Source organism: Schistocerca piceifrons, unplaced genomic scaffold (assembly GCF_021461385.2).
Source record: "Schistocerca piceifrons isolate TAMUIC-IGC-003096 unplaced genomic scaffold, iqSchPice1.1 HiC_scaffold_537, whole genome shotgun sequence".
NCBI lineage: Eukaryota > Metazoa > Arthropoda > Insecta > Orthoptera > Acrididae > Schistocerca > Schistocerca piceifrons.
The window spans coordinates 221,126-233,296 of NW_025728774.1; the positions used below are offsets into that span (position 1 = coordinate 221,126).

The window sequence follows — 12,171 nt, forward strand, 5'->3', positions numbered from 1 at the left end:
TCCATAGCACTGTCGGCAAGGTGGGAAACATTTAACATCCACTGGGAACGATAAAGTTTTGCAGGTTGGCGACTAAGATTTACAGTTGCAGTAAAAGCACAATGGTCAGAAAAACTAGTAGGAATAACATCGACAGAAAGAATTTTATCACATAAAAAATCAGATAAATAGAATCTGTCGAGTCTACTGCATGAGGACGCGGTAAAAAACGTATATTTCACCAGGGTTGGATATTTGTGTTCCCAAACATCACGCAGATGCATCGTACGAACTAAGTCATGTAAATCACGGCAATAATTAAAATTGGGGGACTGGTCTGCAGGGCGTAAAACACAATTAAAATCGCCTCCGAGCAGGAGACTCCGAGGACTCTGGCGCAAAAGATAAATAAGCTCTTCTTTATAAAAGCGCGATCGAGCCACAGTGTGACCCGAACCAGAGGGGGCATACAAAACAACGAGGCGGAGATCAAAAAGACGACAACCAATCCCACGGCCAGAGTCAAGGAATTCAATGTCAGTAATAGGAATGCCCTCTCGAAAGAAAAGAGCAGTTCCTGTTGAATATTCCGGCGCGACATTAAAAACAGTTTGAAATCCAGGTAGAGAGAGATCAGAAAACAACACTTCCTGCAAAAACACTACGTCCGCACAGGCGTCGTAAATAAACTGCCGCAAAGAGGCAATGCGAACGTCGGACTCAATACGGTTAACATTTAAGGTAAGAAAGGTGTATGCTTGAACCATAGAGAGAAAAGCGAGAAAACAAATCACCTACACCGACGCACCAGCGTCACAGTCCATAGCAGGGGTGACAGAGGCATCCGAGGGAGGGGGACTGCTACCCCGTTCCGCGGATCCCTTACGTTTCGGTTTTTTACGAACAGCATTAACGTTCGGCTGAACGCGTAACTTGCGTCGGCTGACGGGCAAGGAAACTTCAGCCGCCGGTGACGTAGGAGGGTCAAGTTCGGTATCCGACACCACCCGCGCCGGTCCACATGCGGGATCCGGGGTCGCGGGGGAAACATCCGACAAAACGGAATGGTCAACACCTGCACTAGCTTCCGGCAAACATGGACTGCACGGAGGCGAAACGTGAGCAGGAAGGTCCGAGGCCGCAGAGTTGGAAGGAAGCGGAGCAGCTCCGCTGGCAGAGGTATGGGACAGCGAAGCAGGAAGTTGTCGCGGCTCCACTTGTTGTGACATCGAAGTCGGTTCGGAAGACGGCGCCAACAGGCCCGACCGACGACCCGACTCGTGAGAAGCTGCGTCGGAGGCCGGAGGGGCGCCAGCAGCCGCCACCGGAACCGCTACCTCAGGAGGGCAGGGAGCAGCTACAGTACACTGTGGCTCGGAGGATGCCGGTCGCTCGGACTGGGGCATCTCAGGGAGATCCTCATCCGTACTATTTCCATCGTGTGGGCGACGCCTCTTATTATTCAAAAGTGGCACACCCACCTGAGGGACAGACGGAACAACTTCAGATTTAGCACGCAAAGGAGGAAATTCTGTATCAGGGGTGCGCAAAACCTGTGGAGGGGCGCTACTACCACTGGACTGTGCTACACCAAGAGCAGAACCACCTGCAACGAGGTCAGCGACCGTTAACTTGCGACGCTGTTCGAGAGAATTTTTTAAAACAAAAACTCTCCGCGGACAGTCGGTACGCACGTGACCACTTTCATTGCACAAAAAACAGGTGCCCACCTGACCACTATATGTTACATGGACACGATATCCACCGATCTGCAGGTGAGATGGAATATTCTGCTTAACGTGCATTTCGACTGAACGAATACCACTGTAACATTGCAGGCGATGTTGGCTTGACCAGCGTTCAAGGCGAATGCTCTTTACATCACCATACTTCTGTAGACCCTCCTTAAGATAGACATTATCCACCTCCGGTGGAAGGTTGTAAACACGAACACTGGTATACGTGATGGAAGCATTGGAAAGCAGCACGGTACTTACAGAATCATCCCGATGCCGAAAGAGAACTTGATGACCATATTTAGAAAGAATTTTATCAACCTGAAGTGGGTCCATAAACTTAACAAAGAAAACATACAGTTCGGTATCAAAATAAGCAGTGTGCACCTGATCCGAATGAACACCAAAGGTATCTACCAACCAATCATGAATCTCAAGGGAACTAGGTTGCACATTGCGGGTTGACTTGTCGAAAGTAAAACTAACTGTAGCCTGACGAGGAATAACCTGGGACGACATTTTCAAAATAGGCGGTCGAAACCGCTACACACAACACACTGAAATAAGGACAGAAAGTAACACAAGGTACGAAACAACGACGGAGAAACACTCACAGAAGTTGTAACACAACACGTAAACAACGATAGTCCACTATACGTAACGCTACGGCGGAGCGGAAGACTAGGCACGTCCACACTGCACGGCGTCTAAAGCGGAACTGTTAGACCAACGAGCCACCTGTCTGGAGCAGTCAAGTTAATCCCAAGTAGTGGACCTCACAGGGAACACAAACTTTCACGTGAATTCGCAAGATAAACGCTTTCTGCAGGCAGCACTCACCACTGATGAGAACAATATTAAAGGCAACGAACAGCAAGCGAAATAACTTCATCGAGCACTGCTTATGATCAGCCGGCAGTGCCTCAGTTTCGGTATGTGGTTTCTCAGGGTTAAGAGAAGGCGAATGCACTAAACAAAAGAACATCGGGAAACCAAGCACCAACTCATAACGAAAAGATTGCACGATATACTGCAAGCAAAATTTCCAGAAGATGGATACTGAAGACGCCGCAGACAACAGAATTATTCTATGCAGTAACGATTATCTAGGAAGCGTGAATTGCATGTGCTGCTCCACCGCACAACTTCTTATGATACTGTTTTACTTATTCTAAATTTTCATTACCTCATCGTCTCTAGAATACTGTGTGGTTATCACCTGGTTTCCAACAGCGATAGTAGTAAGTAAATCGACTAAAAAGTCTTTCAAAGTAGGTCAGACACAAAAAAAAAAAAATCGGAGCTGCGTGTAGCTCATGTCATTCTGCTTTCAAACGTGAATCTCCGGCTGGGAGTAGTGGCGTACTTCTGTAATCCAAGCTTCTGGGAGGCCGTTGTGTGGGAGAGATCTGGAAACAACTACAGATTCGGCCGTTCCACGAGCTCAGGAACGGCCGCGATGCCTTCATCGAGCTCTGCAGATCGACAGATGATAGTGTGGAAATTTCGGCAAGCGGTGGCTAAGGGTTAAGAGAAGCCAAACGCACTAAACACAAGAAAGTCGGGAAACCGAAGCACACAACTCATAACGAAAAGATTGCGGAATGCAGTGCGAAAGCAAAAGTTCGAGAAGACCAACTCTGAAGCCATCGGCGCGCTAGGAATTATTCCGCACAAGAGGCGATCATGTAGGAAGAGCGAGATGACGCTGTCGCTCGACCACACAATAAAATTTTGCTTAATCCAAATTTGCAATACCGGTTCGACACTAGAATGCTGCGCCTTGGTTCTTCCAAAAGCGGTAGTAATAAGCACGTAGACTGCAGTGTCATTTAGGGTAGTGAGTCAGACATGGAGAGGATATAAGGCGGGTGGAATATGCAACGACAGGGGGCATTGCAGGGCGGCCGCTGGCTCCTTGCGCTGTGGCGCGCCGGTGCCGGCGGCGGCCTGGCTGGGCTGCTGGTGCCTCCATGTAGAGCTGCCGCCGAGCCCAGGCACCGTGCCGCTAACGAAGCGATTGCCTTTAGTGACATCTTTTGCAATAACGACTGCGCGAATCGACGGTATCTCGTAAGGACAGAAAGAGCAGCAGCTGCCGCCGAGCCCAGGCGCCGTGCCTAACACGCAGAAGGTCCCCGGTTGGATTGCGGGCGGAAAGCCGTTTTCGTCGCACTCAGCAAGACACTTGCTACGATCTCTACTGTGACCATTTAAATCAAACGTTCCATCAGCAGGGTGCACATGGCTCAAATGAAACATGAAACGGTTTCAGAACTGGTTGTCGGATTTTAGCGCTGACTTGGAGGCCTGGAAATGCGCGAAACAGCCGCCGCCATGCGATTTGTTGCCACACCGTTGTACAAAACGCAAGGGCTCGTCCGGGATTTGAACCCGGGACCTCCTGCACCCGAAGCAGGAATCATACCCCTAGACCAACGAGCCTATTCGTTCCGAAAACGCACTGCATGTGAATGACGCCACCTTTGATGGTCTCACCATGTAGGGCTGCAGCTCAGCCAGCGTTCTCCCTGTCTGTCGCGGTTGGATTGTTTTTATCGACGTCTTTTACTATAGGAACTTCACGAATCGGAGGGAGCTCGTAGCCGATGCCCTTGCTAACACAGAAGACAAACTGTTGCTATTACGAGTCTCCGGGTGGTACATGAAAGCGACCGTCGTTTCCGTGGTGTAGCGGTTATCACGTCTGCTTTACACGCAGAAGGTCCCCGGTTCGATCCCGGGCGGGAACACAACAATTTTAATCTATATTTCGGATTTCATTTCCGAGATGACCTCACGTCCGCGTATGCAGAGACAAGCAATGTCGTATGCTAGACGGATAGGGCGTCATTTTACTGTCAAATACTGTTGCTCTCTTATTGCACCGGTATTTGGTAACTGAGAACGCCCCTAGCTCCATTATGGCTGGCAAAATTTATAATCCGGTTCTTCTGGGCTACTTCAAGTGCGCTTGCTACTGGCTTTCCTGAGCTCACCCTACTCGCCTTGTCACAGCTCTGTCAAAGTGTGATGCTAACTAATAATGAGAAACTCTTAGCCACGCTCAATCTTACATGCCACCCCTTGGTTGTTGCCGTCGCTAGTAAGATGAGGGTAGACTGTCGCACAATTAAGCTGAATCTCCACTCACGGTGCACATATTCCGCAAAGACAACCTTGTTTTCCCTTGCATGCAAAATTACCGTCTGCGTTTCTATCGAATTCCACCTACGTACTTTACTGGTGCCGCATTCTTGTTATATCCACGTGCTATAACAGGCGTCTACTCTTCATTGAGGAGCTGCAACCGGGACTGAGTTCCACCTACTCTTCAGCACGGTCAAAATGGCAGGGCTCGTCCGGGATTTGAACCCGGGACCTCCTGCACCCAAAGCAGGAATCATACCCCTTTTTTTTTTTTTTTTTTTTTTTTTTTTTTTTTTTTTTTTTTTTTTTTTTTTTTTTTTTTTTTTTTGAGGGTTATAATTATTCAGCAATGTGAGCGGACGAAGATTGGCAGCAGATAAACGACCAGAGGACTTCGGAATTAAAACAATTTTCCCTACTTTAAAATCGGCAGGCACATCCATCCCTCTGACAATCTCATTTAAAATCTGCGTAAAAATGCCACCCAAAAGAGGCCAAAAACGGAGATAAAATTCTTTAGGCAGGCCGTCTGGACCCGGCGATTTACTGGACGGAGAGCGAGCAATAAAATCGAAAACATCATCTACCTGGAACTCCCGGAGAAATTCGCCGTTCGCGTCAGGCGCGATCGTCGCAGTTAGATCCCCAAAGACATCATCCGAAAGAGACTCACCAGAATCATCGGCAGAATAGAGACTAGTGTAATACTGATGAAGAGCACGAACCATTTCCTCCTGTGCACTAAGCTGTCGCCCATCATCCACCGTAAGAGAAGAGATGAAGGAGCGACGACGACGAGTCTGATGCCGTAGCAGGTGGTACAAGGATGTCAGTTCACCTTCAACAAGAGAGTGAGGTTTCGACTTAACTCGCAGACCATCCATCTGTCGTCGTTTAAGGCTCAAGAGCTTGGCTTTAATACGACGAACATCATGGATCCGCAGTGGAGAGGTACCCGCCGCGTCATATAGTTCACGCAGGACAGAGTAGTAATATTCATACGTGTTCTTAAAATCACGCGTCTTAGCAGCACAGTAGAAAATCAAAGTCTGACGAATCTTGGGCTTGGCAAACGCAGTCCACCAAACCAGCAAGGAGGGGTATCGCGGGACAGAGCGAAGACATCGCTCCCACACGCCACTTATAACATCATCCATAGCACTGTCGGCAAGGTGGGAAACATTTAACATCCACTGGGAACGATAAAGTTTTGCAGGTTGGCGACTAAGATTTACAGTTGCAGTAAAAGCACAATGGTCAGAAAAACTAGTAGGAATAACATCGACAGAAAGAATTTTATCACATAAAAAATCAGATAAATAGAATCTGTCGAGTCTACTGCATGAGGACGCGGTAAAAAAACGTATATTTCACCAGGGTTGGATATTTGTGTTCCCAAACATCACGCAGATGCATCGTACGAACTAAGTCATGTAAATCACGGCAATAATTAAAATTGGGGGACTGGTCTGCAGGGCGTAAAACACAATTAAAATCGCCTCCGAGCAGGAGACTCCGAGGACTCTGGCGCAAAAGATAAATAAGCTCTTCTTTATAAAAGCGCGATCGAGCCACAGTGTGACCCGAACCAGAGGGGGCATACAAAACAACGAGGCGGAGATCAAAAAGACGACAACCAATCCCACGGCCAGAGTCAAGGAATTCAATGTCAGTAATAGGAATGCCCTCTCGAAAGAAAAGAGCAGTTCCTGTTGAATATTCCGGCGCGACATTAAAAACAGTTTGAAATCCAGGTAGAGAGAGATCAGAAAACAACACTTCCTGCAAAAACACTACGTCCGCACAGGCGTCGTAAATAAACTGCCGCAAAGAGGCAATGCGAACGTCGGACTCAATACGGTTAACATTTAAGGTAAGAAAGGTGTATGCTTGAACCATAGAGAGAAAAGCGAGAAAACAAATCACCTACACCGACGCACCAGCGTCACAGTCCATAGCAGGGGTGACGGAGGCATCCGAGGGAGGGGGACTGCTACCCCGTTCCGCGGATCCCTTACGTTTCGGTTTTTTGCGAACAGCATTAACGTTCGGCTGATCGCGTAACTTGCGTCGGCTGACGGGCAAGGAAACTTCAGCCGCCGGTGACGTAGGAGGGTCAAGTTCTGTATCCGACACCACCCGCGCCGGTCCACATGCGGGATCCGGGGTCACGGGGGAAACATCCGACAAAACGGAATGGTCAACACCTGCACTAGCTTCCGGCAAACATGGACTGCACGGAGGCGAAACGTGAGCAGGAAGGTCCGAGGCCGCAGAGTTGGAAAGAAGCGGAGCAGCTCCGCTGGCAGAGGTATGGGGCAGCGAAGCAGGAAGTTGTCGCGGCTCCACTTGTTGTGACATCGAAGTCGGTTCGGAAGACGGCGCCAACAGGCCCGACCGACGACCCGACTCGAGAGAAGCTGCGTCGGAGGCCGGAGGGGCGCCAGCAGCCGCCACCGGAACCGCTACCTCAGGAGGGCAGGGAGCAGCTACAGTACACAGTGGCTCGGAGGATGCCGGTCGCTCGGACTGGGGCATCTCAGGGAGATCCTCATCCGTACTATTTCCATCGTGTGGGCGACGCCTCTTATTATTCAAAAGTGGCACACCCACCTGAGGGACAGACGGAACAACATCAGATTTAGCACGCAAAGGAGGAAATTCTGTATCAGGGGTGCGCAAAACCTGTGGCGGGACGCTACTACCACTGGACTGTGCTACACCAAGAGCAGAACCACCTGCAACGAGGTCAGCGACCGTTAACTTGCGACGCTGTTCGAGAGAATTTTTTAAAACAAAAACTCTCCGCGGACAGTCGGTACGCACGTGACCACTTTCATTGCACAAAAAACAGGTGCCAACCTGACCACTATATGTTACATGGACACGATATCCACCGATCTGCAGGTGAGATGGAATATTCTGCTTAACGTGCATTTCGACTGAACGAATACCACTGTAACATTGCAGGCGATGTTGGCTTGACCAGCGTTCAAGGCGAATGCTCTTTACATCACCATACTTCTGTAGACCCTCCTTAAGATAGACATTATCCACCTCCGGTGGAAGATTGTAAACACGAACATTGGTATACGTGATGGAAGCATTGGAAAGCAGCACGGTACTTACAGAATCATCCCGATGCCGAAAGAGAACTTGATGACCATATTTAGAAAGAATTTTATCAACCTGAAGTGGGTCCATAAACTTAACAAAGAAAACATACAGTTCGGTATCAAAATAAGCAGTGTGCACCTGATCCGAATGAACACCAAAGGTATCTACCAACCAATCATGAATCTCAAGAGAACTAGGTTGCACATGGCGGGTTGACTTGTCAAAAGCAAAACTAACTGTAGCCTGACGAGGAATAACCTGGGACGACATTTTCAAAATATGCGGTCGAAACCGCTACACAAAAAACACTGAAATAAGGACAGAAAGTAACACAAGGTACGAAACAACGACGGAGAAATACTCTCAGAAGTTGCAACACAACACGTAACAAAAACGATAGTCCACTATACGTAACGCTACGGCGGAGCGGAAGACTAGGCACGTCCACACTGCACGGCGTCTAAAGCGGAACACGAAGCAGGAATCATGAATTCCACCTACGTACTTTACTGGTGCCGCATTCTTGTTATATCCACGTGCTATAACAGGCGTCTACTCTTCATTGAGGAGCTGCAACCGGGACTGAGTTCCACCTACTCTTCAGCACGGTCAAAATGGCAGGGCTCGTCCGGGATTTGAACCCGGGACCTCCTGCACCCAAAGCAGGAATCATACCCCTAGACCAACGAGCCACCTGTCTGGAGCAGTCAAGTTAATCCCAAGTAGTGGACCTCACAGGGAACACAAACTTTCACGTGAATTCGCAAGATAAACGCTTTCTGCAGGCAGCACTCACCACTGATGAGAACAATATTAAAGGCAACGAACAGCAAGCGAAATAACTTCATCGAGCACTGCTTATGATCAGCCGGCAGTGCCTCAGTTTCGGTATGTGGTTTCTCAGGGTTAAGAGAAGGCGAATGCACTAAACAAAAGAACATCGGGAAACCAAGCACCAACTCATAACGAAAAGATTGCACGATATATTGCAAGCAAAATTTCCAGAAGATGGATACTGAAGACGCCGCAGACAACAGAATTATTCTATGCAGTAACGATTATCTAGGAAGCGTGAATTGCATGTGCTGCTCCACCGCACAACTTCTTATGATACTGTTTTACTTATTCTAAATTTTCATTACCTCATCGTCTCTAGAATACTGTGTGGTTATCACCTGGTTTCCAACAGCGATAGTAGTAAGTAAATAGACTAAAAAGTCTTTCAAAGTAGGTCAGACACAAAAAAAAAAAAAATCGGAGCTGCGTGTAGCTCATGTCATTCTGCTTTCAAACGTGAATCTCCGGCTGGGAGTAGTGGCGTACTTCTGTAATCCAAGCTTCTGGGAGGCCGTTGTGTGGGAGAGATCTGGAAACAACTACAGATTCGGCCGTTCCACGAGCTCAGGAACGGCCGCGATGCCTTCATCGAGCTCTGCAGATCGACGGACGACAGTGTGGAAATTTCGGCAAGCGGTGGCTAGGGATTAAGAGAAGCCAAACGCACTAAACACAAGAAAGTCGGGAAACCGAAGCACACAACTCATAACGAAAAGATTGCGGAATGCAGTGCGAAAGCAAAAGTTCGAGAAGACCAACTCTGAAGCCATCGGCGCGCTAGGAATTATTCCGCACAAGAGGCGATCATGTAGGAAGAGCGAGATGACGCTGTCGCTCGACCACACAATAAAATTTTGCTTAATCCAAATTTGCAATACCGGTTCGACACTAGAATGCTGCGCCTTGGTTCTTCCAAAAGCGGTAGTAATAAGCACGTAGACTGCAGTGTCATTTAGGGTAGTGAGTCAGACATGGAGAGGATATAAGGCGGGTGGAATATGCAACGACAGGGGGCATTGCAGGGCGGCCGCCGGCTCCTTGCGCTGTGGCGCGCCGGTGCCGGCGGCGGCCTGGCTGGGCTGCTGGTGCCTCCATGTAGAGCTGCCGCCGAGCCCAGGCACCGTGCCGCTAACGAAGCGATTGCCTTTAGTGACATCTTTTGCAATAACGACTGCGCGAATCGACGGTATCTCGTAAGGACAGAAAGAGCAGCAGCTGCCGCCGAGCCCAGGCGCCGTGCCTAACACGCAGAAGGTCCCCGGTTGGATTGCGGGCGGAAAGCCGTTTTCGTCGCACTCAGCAAGACACTTGCTACGATCTCTACTGTGACCATTTAAATCAAACGTTCCATCAGCAGGGTGCACATGGCTCAAATGAAACATGAAACGGTTTCAGAACTGGTTGTCGGATTTTAGCGCTGACTTGGAGGCCTGGAAATGCGCGAAACAGCCGCCGCCATGCGATTTGTTGCCACACCGTTGTACAAAACGCAAGGGTTCGTCCGGGATTTGAACCCGGGACCTCCTGCACCCGAAGCAGGAATCATACCCCTAGACCAACGAGCCTATTCGTTCCGAAAACGCACTGCATGTGAATGACGCCACCTTTGATGGTCTCACCATGTAGGGCTGCAGCTCAGCCAGCGTTCTCCCTGTCTGTCGCGGTTGGATTGTTTTTATCGACGTCTTTTACTATAGGAACTTCACGAATCGGAGGGAGCTCGTAGCCGATGCCCTTGCTAACACAGAAGACAAACTGTTGCTATTACGAGTCTCCGGGTGGTACATGAAAGCGACCGTCGTTTCCGTGGTGTAGCGGTTATCACGTCTGCTTTACACGCAGAAGGTCCCCGGTTCGATCCCGGGCGGGAACACAACAATTTTAATCTATATTTCGGATTTCATTTCCGAGATGACCTCACGTCCGCGTATGCAGAGACAAGCAATGTCGTATGCTAGACGGATAGGGCGTCATTTTACTGTCAAATACTGTTGCTCTCTTATTGCACCGGTATTTGGTAACTGAGAACGCCCCTAGCTCCATTATGGCTGGCAAAATTTATAATCCGGTTCTTCTGGGCTACTTCAAGTGCGCTTGCTACTGGCTTTCCTGAGCTCACCCTACTCGCCTTGTCACAGCTCTGTCAAAGTGTGATGCTAACTAATAATGAGAAACTCTTAGCCACGCTCAATCTTACATGCCACCCCTTGGTTGTTGCCGTCGCTAGTAAGATGAGGGTAGACTGTCGCACAATTAAGCTGAATCTCCACTCACGGTGCACATATTCCGCAAAGACAACCTTGTTTTCCCTTGCATGCAAAATTACCGTCTGCGTTTCTATCGAATTCCACCTACGTACTTTACTGGTGCCGCATTCTTGTTATATCCACGTGCTATAACAGGCGTCTACTCTTCATTGAGGAGCTGCAACCGGGACTGAGTTCCACCTACTCTTCAGCACGGTCAAAATGGCAGGGCTCGTCCGGGATTTGAACCCGGGACCTCCTGCACCCAAAGCAGGAATCATACCCCTAGACCAACGAGCCACCTGTCTGGAGCAGTCAAGTTAATCCCAAGTAGTGGACCTCACAGGGAACACAAACTTTCACGTGAATTCGCAAGATAAACGCTTTCTGCAGGCAGCACTCACCACTGATGAGAACAATATTAAAGGCAACGAACAGCAAGCGAAATAACTTCATCGAGCACTGCTTATGATCAGCCGGCAGTGCCTCAGTTTCGGTATGTGGTTTCTCAGGGTTAAGAGAAGGCGAATGCACTAAACAAAAGAACATCGGGAAACCAAGCACCAACTCATAACGAAAAGATTGCACGATATACTGCAAGCAAAATTTCCAGAAGATGGATACTGAAGACGCCGCAGACAACAGAATTATTCTATGCAGTAACGATTATCTAGGAAGCGTGAATTGCATGTGCTGCTCCACCGCACAACTTCTTATGATACTGTTTTACTTATTCTAAATTTTCATTACCTCATCGTCTCTAGAATACTGTGTGGTTATCACCTGGTTTCCAACAGCGATAGTAGTAAGTAAATCGACTAAAAAGTCTTTCAAAGTAGGTCAGACACAAAAAAAAAAAAAAAAAAAAATCGGAGCTGCGTGTACCTCATGTCATTCTGCTTTCAAACGTGAATCTCCGGCTGGGAGTAGTGGCGTACTTCTGTAATCCAAGCTTCTGGGAGGCCGTTGTGTGGGAGAGATCTGGAAACAACTACAGATTCGGCCGTTCCACGAGCTCAGGAACGGCCGCGATGCCTTCATCGAGCTCTGCAGATCGACGGACGACAGTGTGGAAATTTCGGCAAGCGGTGGCTAGGGGTTAAGAG

General features: G+C 48.8%; 6 non-coding genes across 6 annotated transcripts; 2 read left to right on the forward strand and 4 right to left on the reverse strand.

The window, feature by feature from the left end:
• Positions 1 to 4,088: 4,088 nt before the first annotated feature.
• On the reverse strand, positions 4,089 to 4,160 carry Trnap-cgg. The gene has a single exon. It is a non-coding gene; the product is annotated as a tRNA-Pro (tRNA).
• A 235-nt stretch (positions 4,161 to 4,395) lies between these two features.
• On the forward strand, positions 4,396 to 4,468 carry Trnav-uac. The gene has a single exon. It is a non-coding gene; the product is annotated as a tRNA-Val (tRNA).
• Positions 4,469 to 8,602: 4,134 nt separating this feature from the next.
• Trnap-ugg lies at positions 8,603 to 8,674 on the reverse strand. The gene has a single exon. It is a non-coding gene; the product is annotated as a tRNA-Pro (tRNA).
• A 1,638-nt stretch (positions 8,675 to 10,312) lies between these two features.
• Trnap-cgg lies at positions 10,313 to 10,384 on the reverse strand. The gene has a single exon. It is a non-coding gene; the product is annotated as a tRNA-Pro (tRNA).
• Positions 10,385 to 10,619: 235 nt separating this feature from the next.
• On the forward strand, positions 10,620 to 10,692 carry Trnav-uac. The gene has a single exon. It is a non-coding gene; the product is annotated as a tRNA-Val (tRNA).
• Positions 10,693 to 11,293: 601 nt separating this feature from the next.
• Positions 11,294 to 11,365, reverse strand: Trnap-ugg. Its single transcript has one exon. It is a non-coding gene; the product is annotated as a tRNA-Pro (tRNA).
• Positions 11,366 to 12,171: the final 806 nt, after the last annotated feature.